Here is an 8273-nt window from a genome sequence, read left to right as displayed (position 1 = left end):
GCAATTGGCGAGACCAAAGATCAAGCTCTGGCGGACTTCCATCATCACGGCGCCATGGTTTCTTTGGCATATCAGAAACAAGGCTATTTTTGATGGTGAACTCCCTTCAATCCAAATGGTTCCATCACTAGTTGTTCGCTACATTAAAGAGGTTTGCTCGATTAATCCGGAGCCGGTCAGACCACCTGCTGCTCCCAGTCTCATTTTTGTGCGCTGGTCACCGCCCTCGGCCGGATGGATAAAAGTACACAATGACGGCTCTGCGAAAGGCTCTCCTGGTCCAGCAAGTTCGGGTGGCATCTTTAGGAACTGTAGGGGTTTTCCGAAGGGCTGTTTTGCCTTTCCTATCGCAAGAGCGCATGCCCACATCGCTGAGCTCAAAGCAGTAATTTTCGCAATTGATTTGGCGTGGGAAAAAGAATGGCGGAATTTGTGGATCGAATCGGACTCCACTTTTGTTGTTGACTTGTTAAAGCGGCGCTCTACTGCCGTTCCTTGGGCTGTCAGACAAGATTGGCTCAGAACTCTAGAAATCTGTAGGAACATGAACATTCTGATATCTCATATCTTTCAAGAAGGCAATCAGGCGGCTAATGCCTTAGCCAGTTTCGGATACAACTCATCCGGCACCACGTGGTGGCCCTCTGCGCCATCATTTTGCTCCTCTTTTATTATTAATGATCGTTTGAACCTTTTTTACACTTGTTTCTCCTAATCCTCTGTACATACAATTTTTATTCTATTTATTTATATAAGGGTTTGGAGACTGTGGAGGCCTGGGGTGCCGACCTAGTTGGGATGTCAGGCTAAAACATCTCCTCGTCCCAATTTCTTATTAAAAAAAATTATGACCTATAATCTTAATCAAATTATTTTCTTCCCAAAGCGAAGCTGGGGTACCCCTCTATTATACATATAAAGGTAAAAATGAAGATTTTATACCCTCTAAACCATTATGGTGAAATCGATTGCTATTTGCAAGATAGTTACATGGACTTCCACCAACTATGAGATTAAATCTTCCAAATGATTGAACCAATTGGTCTATTTTATCTTCCTTTAGATCTTAGACATTTTCTAAGTGTATCGAATTAATGTTATGGTTTGTTTGCTCCCATCAACACCTCACTATGTTTCTATTGACTTCTGACTTCTCAACTGACAATACATTCTTGAGTCTATTACCTAACCAATGAACAGGAACTTCTTCCCCTCTTATCATTGAGAATAGAGGCAACATATTTATCCCTTATAGGAACAAGTCTTTCAGTACCGATAGATGGTACACAACTGTATCAATCTGAAACAATTTTTCAATTTAAAAACCATATGTTATATTGGAGAATAATAGGAGTATTAGTGATTGTATCTATTAGTGTGACTAATGCCACCTCCCATTGTGTGGTTCCTAGGAAAACCAAGAAGCAATTCTATCTAATCTGGCTTAAGTAGTGCAACTTTCTTCCTCCCAACTTTCTTCCTAAGAACAAAGTTGCACTACTTGAGTCAGATGAGATAAAAATCTTTTTGGTTTTCCTAGGAACCACATAAAAGGAGGTGATATTAGTCGGATTGATAGATACAAATCTCTTGGTAACTCGTTGTAGGTAAGATTTATGCATTTGCAAAGATATTTTTATTCTTTAAATTTTTACAAAATACTGTCTATGGGTGTTATTTACCCGTAATACTCCTCCTATTTTCCAATCTAACATATGGTTTTGAAATTGAAAAATTATTTTAGATTGACACAGTTGGGTACCATATATCCATACTGAAAGACTTGTTGCCATGAGGTATAAATTTGTTGTCTCTATTCCCAGAGATGGGAGGGGAAAAAGTTTCTCTTCACCGGTTGGATATTAGACCGAAGAATATAGTGTCAATTGAGAAGTTAAAAGTCAACAGAAACACAGTGATGTGTTGGTGGAAAGAAACAAACTAGATTGGGAGTTTGATGTACTTAGAAAATGTCGAAGCTGTATGGAAGATAAATTAGAGCAATTGATTTAATGATTTGGAGGATTCAATCTGATAGTAGATGGAAGTCCATGAAACAATCTTGTCGATAGCAATCGATTTCGCCCTGCGGGATTAAAGGATAAAGAATCTTCGTATGATGAAGAGAAACAAAGCGACTTAGACAGGTTTTTTTTAATTGAAAAGACAAAGAGTTTAGATACATCAATAACTATAGAAAGTGGACAAATTAATTAGTCCATGTAATTCATTATTTTATTGCTTCCAAAATTTCTTCATACAAGATAAACCGCCTCGTCATTGAATTGATGGATCTTTAATATCATGATGGATATAGATCGTTTGCAAGGTTTAATAACAAGGAAAATTCTTGTTTTGGTGGCATGATTTAGAGAAAATCTGTTTTATATGAGAGGTTTTTTTACTAATTTTGGAATAATACATTCGATCAATAAAAATTAGTGCAGTGAAAAATATGTACAAATGTGACATTAATTAATTCATTAGATGTATTACTCACAAAATATCCTAAAATTATTCGTTTGATATATCACATATGATGACGATATTATTTGGGATAAGGTTTAAATTTGTCGCCGTCGGTTTTGAAAGAGTGTAGATTTATTTCTAATGTACGAAAATATAAAAGTTTTAGGGAAAATTACACAGAAATTCATTTTTTAGAAACTATTTACAATTATATCAACCATAATTTTGGATTATGTCAAACTAGTAAAATCAGTACTTTTAATATATTTTAAGGATTCGAATTTATAAATTAGAAGTCTATAGAATATATTTTTTAGGGTTTATGATTTATGAATTGGAGTCTAGAATTTTTAAATTATGATATAAAATCACAATATATAATTAATAATGACATATTAAGAATTAAGTTTGGTGATATGACTTAGTTGTAATTTTGTAGTTAATTATGATATTCATGTAATTGACCCAAAGTTCTATCCTTATGTTTCTAAAGGTTAATTTGATCTCTACATAATAAAAAAATTAAATGTGCTGATTTGATATTTTTTATGTTATGTTGAATTTTTCCAATAAATTTTTTTGATAAATTGAAATCATTTTATGCATTTTGGTAGATTCTTTACATAATAGATATACTTAAACTCTAAATCCAATTCATGTTTGAAATGTTTGACCATATCTCGGAGGCTTCGTGATAACAACTCAAATTATTCTAAAATGAGGAATAAAAAGAAAATTAATAGAAATAATGACAAACCATTATTTCCTATAAAAATGGGATTTATGCATGATTAATATAGAATTAATGATAATTAATGCAGGATTAATGTAGGGGTCTCTAGACCGTTATCAAAGAGAAACCTCCGACATTGATGATACTAACAACTTCATTAATACTGAAACCATCCGCTATAACTAAAGTAACATCAAAACCCACATTCAATGAAAATAAAGGGGATTAATGCGATTGTTACAGAATAACATATAAATATCCCAACTTTTCTGATTCTTTGTAGTCGTTTTTTTGGGTGCATAACTACTATTTCTCTTAATTTATTTAGTTGGTATGTTAATTCTGCTAACTCTTTGATTTGTTATATTCAAATGGTTAATTTCTACTAACTCTTTGATTTGTTATATTCAAATGGTTCATTTCTTTTAAAATTTTGATTTGTTATATTCAAATATTTTTTGCAAGCAAAAACAATTCCATATTTTGTGGCTATAACTTACTCTTTTGGGTTAGTTAGAATATGGCGGACTTTGAATCTCCAAATTCTAACCAAATTGTTAGGCAGTGGAAATTAATTATTGATGTATCAAAGGAACATATAACTTAGTGGTCCAACATGGACTAATTACCTATGTATTTAAGGAGTTCTAATTTAATCGTTTTTTTTATATAATTATACAATGTTATTTCATTGCGATATTAAGCACCATTATATTCTATTTCAGGAAGTAATATTATGACCTATAGTCTTAATCAATTTATTTTATCCCCGAAAGACAACAAGGCTCGGTTGCGATGACCTAGTCGCCGCCTTCAAGGTCGTTCCCTCCGCCATGGCAGGAAGCTCCGATACATCCTTTGCTATCGCCCACCTTTTCAGTCGCTCCTCTTTCGAGCACCTTGCCACTCCTAACCCAACCCTTTCAGATCCTGCAATCACACATCTGTTCAGCCGGAAGAACCCCCCATTCGACGAAGCATCATGTACCACCGGGGACATCCTTTGTATCGACACAAAAAGCTGTGATTCCTTCACTGGTAGTCACCGAAGACTCTCATCCCCGTATATCTGAAGAAGGGGGTTTCAAATCAATTCGCGTTCAACAATCGATCTATGAGGAACGACTTATCTCATACCAACACTCGATCATCGGCCGGTTAACCCTCACAAAAGGGGATCGTCCATGGCGTCATACGGATCTCAAACTCAAACTTAATCAGCTCTGGAACCTATCGATGGATTGGAAATTAATCTCTTTGGGAAGAGGTTTCTACCATATTATCATGAAATCTGCTGCTGCCATACAATCTGTCTGGAGCCTGGGGGCAATCTCACTAAAACCGGGAATTCTAAGATTCACACCGTGGTCACCGGGCTTCAATCCAAATTCACACAAATCTACTTCGGCTCAGGTATGGGTACGTTTCCACAATTTACCATGGGAATTTTAGGATACAAGAATTATTGCTAGTATTGCTAAGGTGATTGGCATCCCTATTAAATTTGATAATAACATTGTCAATGGGGAATTCGGGCACTATGCTCGGGTTTTGGTAGATGTGGATCTATCAAAAGACCTTCAGACTAAGTTACGGGTCGACATAGACTCCCTTATGCAATGGGTCTCTTTGGAATATGAAAATCTGCCAGCTTTATGTTCGTCTTGTTCTTCAATTGGTCACTCTATAGCACAGTGGTAGTGGAATTCTTTCCCAGAGAAAGCCCAGGAATCGCGGGCATCGCATCGGGAAGGAAAAAATCCCCAGAGGTTCCGCTCATCCTCTCGGCAACCAAATACTCGGGACAAACCCCAATCTGATCTATAAGATATTCCACTACCACAACATCACTCTCCAAAACAATCTCTGCAGATGGTTCTTCACAGTTCGGTAACCTCTAGCACAGAGCCCATGGGTATGCGTTGGGGAGACTATTATGAGGAAGGAAGTAGATTATAGTCTGATTATGATGAGCCGGTACAGATCAGTATGCCTGACAGCTTTTATAAGCCTCCAAGCAGTCTTTTGCCCAGAAATAAGGGATGTACGATCCTTGCACAGGCTTTACAGCATTCCAATGAATATGCCCCTACGGAACATCCGCTCATGATAACGGGCTCTGACACGGAATGGAAGACAGTCCAAAAGAAAAAAATAAAATTAGCACACCTAATCCAGTTGGAACTCGCTTTAAGAGGCAAACCCGGCCTCCTAAGCGTTATTTATGATAATATTATACTGGAACTGTCGGGGAATCAGCAATCCCCATACCCAGAGGGCGCTCAAGCTGCTTTGCTCAGTTCATCGCCCGGATATATTATGTCTAGCTGAACTAATGGTATGTTTTGACCGTATCCCTTGCTCCTTTTGGTTATATCGGACTGCAACCCTTTGTTAGAAATGACTGTAGTTCTCTTTGGGTTTTCTGTAGAGCGGCCTCGGCTTCATAAATTACCACCATTGCAACTCATGACCAGCATATTTCTCTACACCATTACACCTCAGGCACTCTTACTTTTGTGTATGGCAGCACCTCAAGAACAGGTAGGAGATCGCTATGGTCCAATCTGATATCCCAACAAACAACTCCGAATGACAAATGGCTGGTCATGGGAGACTTCAATTCCGTGACAGGAGCTCACGAAAAAACAGGGGGTAGCCCTGCGCCTGGTGCCTGTGCAGACTTCAGGGGTTTTATTCATGATGGGGGGTTGCTGGAAGTTGAGACTACTAGTAATCAATTCACCTGGTCGAATGGACTGAAAGGAATCGCTCACATTGAATGCGTTTAGACAGAGCTTTGGTAACTGAATCTTTTTTAAATCTTGGGATCGTGTCTCCTACGCCGCTCTGCCTCGTCATAGGTCTGACCACTGCCCACTTTTGCTTAACTGTATTTCTGGTCCTCCGCGCATCTCGAGGTTCCATTTCCTCTCTATGTGGATTACTCACCCTTCTCTATGTGAGGTAATCACCACACACTGGGAAAATTCCCACATTTCCCTGCCACCTGCACAGCTGCTGGTCCATAAATTAAAGGCTTTGCGGCCTATTTTACGGGAATGGAATAAATCCGTATTCGACAGAGTGGAGAGTAACATCTTAGCTACTAGGCTGCAATTAGAGAGAATCCAACTAGAAATCTCAACCACTAGCATTTCTACTGACAGCTATTCACAGGAAACCGCGGCTCAAGAGGAACTTGACCTACAGCTTTATCGACAAGAGCTGTTGCTTCGTGATAAAAGTCGAAGCAAATGGTTGTCCGCACGTGATAGAAACTCTACCTTTTTTCACAAAGTAGCCAAAATTCGGAAAATTCAAACTGGTCTTTCTTCCTTGATCATTGACGGAGTTCCCACTACTGATACGGCATGCATTACGGAACATGCGATCGAATACTACTCTTCGCTTTTCTCTAGTACTGCCAATCAGTTGAATCTAGAGCTGATTAATTCAGTGATTCCCAATATTGTGTCTAGTGAAGATAATGATATGCTACTGTGCCGACCTTTGAGGGAGGAAATTAAGGCTGGTGTGTTTAGTTTAAAGGAAGACAGTGCCCCGGGGCCAGGTAGTTATAGAGGGGTTTTTTACCAACACTTCTGGGACATTATCGGGCATGACATTTGTGAAATGGTTCTGAGCTTTTTTGACAGTGGTTGCATCTTACCAGGTATGAACTCCATCCTTATGATTTTACTTCCAAAATCTGACGGGGCAAACCAGATTACTCAATTCCGACCAATAGTTATGGGAAATTTCAGCTATAAGATAATTTCGAAACTTTTATCTGAGCGGCTAGCAACGGTGGCTGCTAAAATTGTTTCCAAATATCAATTTGGATTTGTACAGAGCCGTAGCATTCACCATTGCATTGCTGCATCTTCTAAGGGTGTGAACCTTCTTGCAAAGAGATGTTACGGGGGAAACATGGCTTTAAAGATTGACATCACAAAAGCCTTTGATACGTTAGATTGGAAATTTCTAATTGCAGTTATGGAAGCTTTTGGGTTCTCGGCACAGTTCAGGAACTAGATTCTGGCTATCCTGGCCTCTTCGCGGATATCAGTTTTGGTAGAAGGTTCTGCCAAAGGCTTCTTCGGTTGCTCACGGGGAGTCCGTCAAGGGGACCCTCTTTCCCCTATTCTTTTTGGGATCGTAGAAGACCTCTTCAGCAGATGGCTAAATAAGCTGGAACAGGAGGGTAAATTTGCTCCTATGACATACACGGGTTAGATCACCTTCCCCTCTCATCTTTTATATGCAGATGACATGCTGCTTTTTGGGAAAGCCACTAAACATAATATGCGAGCGATTCGGGACCTCTTTCGTCTCTATGGGCAAGCTTCAGGGCAACTTGTCAGCTGGGATAAATCCTCAGTTTATTTTGGAAGTGCAATTCTCTCAAACAGGGCGGCTCAGCTCGTTGCGGTTTTAGGGGTTCGAACAGGTAGGCTACCGTTTCTGTACTTGGGGGTCCCACTATTTCATGGAGCCCCTCACAGTCGTCTGTTGAAGCCTATTGTAGATCGTTTTTTAGCTAAATTCAGTAATTGGAAAGGTAAATCCCTATCATTTACCGGGAGGTTGACGCTAATCAAATCAGCGCTAACCGGTACGTTGATTCACTCATTTCTAATCTACAAATGGCCAACTTCATTGATAAGCTGTATCAATAAAGCAACAAGAAATTTCCTATGGACTGGTTGTCGGGATACGCGGAAATTGGTCACCGTCCCTTCGTCGACCTGTTGCAAAACCGCAAATTATGGCGGACTGGGCTTAAAAAATTTCTCATTGTTTAACATCTCTCTACTCAGGAAATTTTGTTGGGAATTACTGCAGGGAGCCTCCTATGTCATCGATCTCCTACGATGGCATTTTTAAGCATATCTGGGCAGCCTAAAACACGCATTGTCAATTCATCGGTTTGGACATCTTGCAGACAGATCTTTGGCAAAATTAAACAACAGTGCAAATGGTGTATCGGGGTAACATTTGGTCTTAATTTTTGGACAGATGCCTGGATTAACCCTTCGGTGGCAAACCAAATTGGGATTCCAGAACG

This window comes from Euphorbia lathyris, chromosome 4, assembly GCF_963576675.1.
Source record: "Euphorbia lathyris chromosome 4, ddEupLath1.1, whole genome shotgun sequence".
Taxonomy (NCBI): Eukaryota; Viridiplantae; Streptophyta; class Magnoliopsida; order Malpighiales; family Euphorbiaceae; genus Euphorbia; species Euphorbia lathyris.
The sequence above is the reverse complement of the archived record's forward strand: the minus strand, read 5'-3'. Positions refer to the sequence as shown.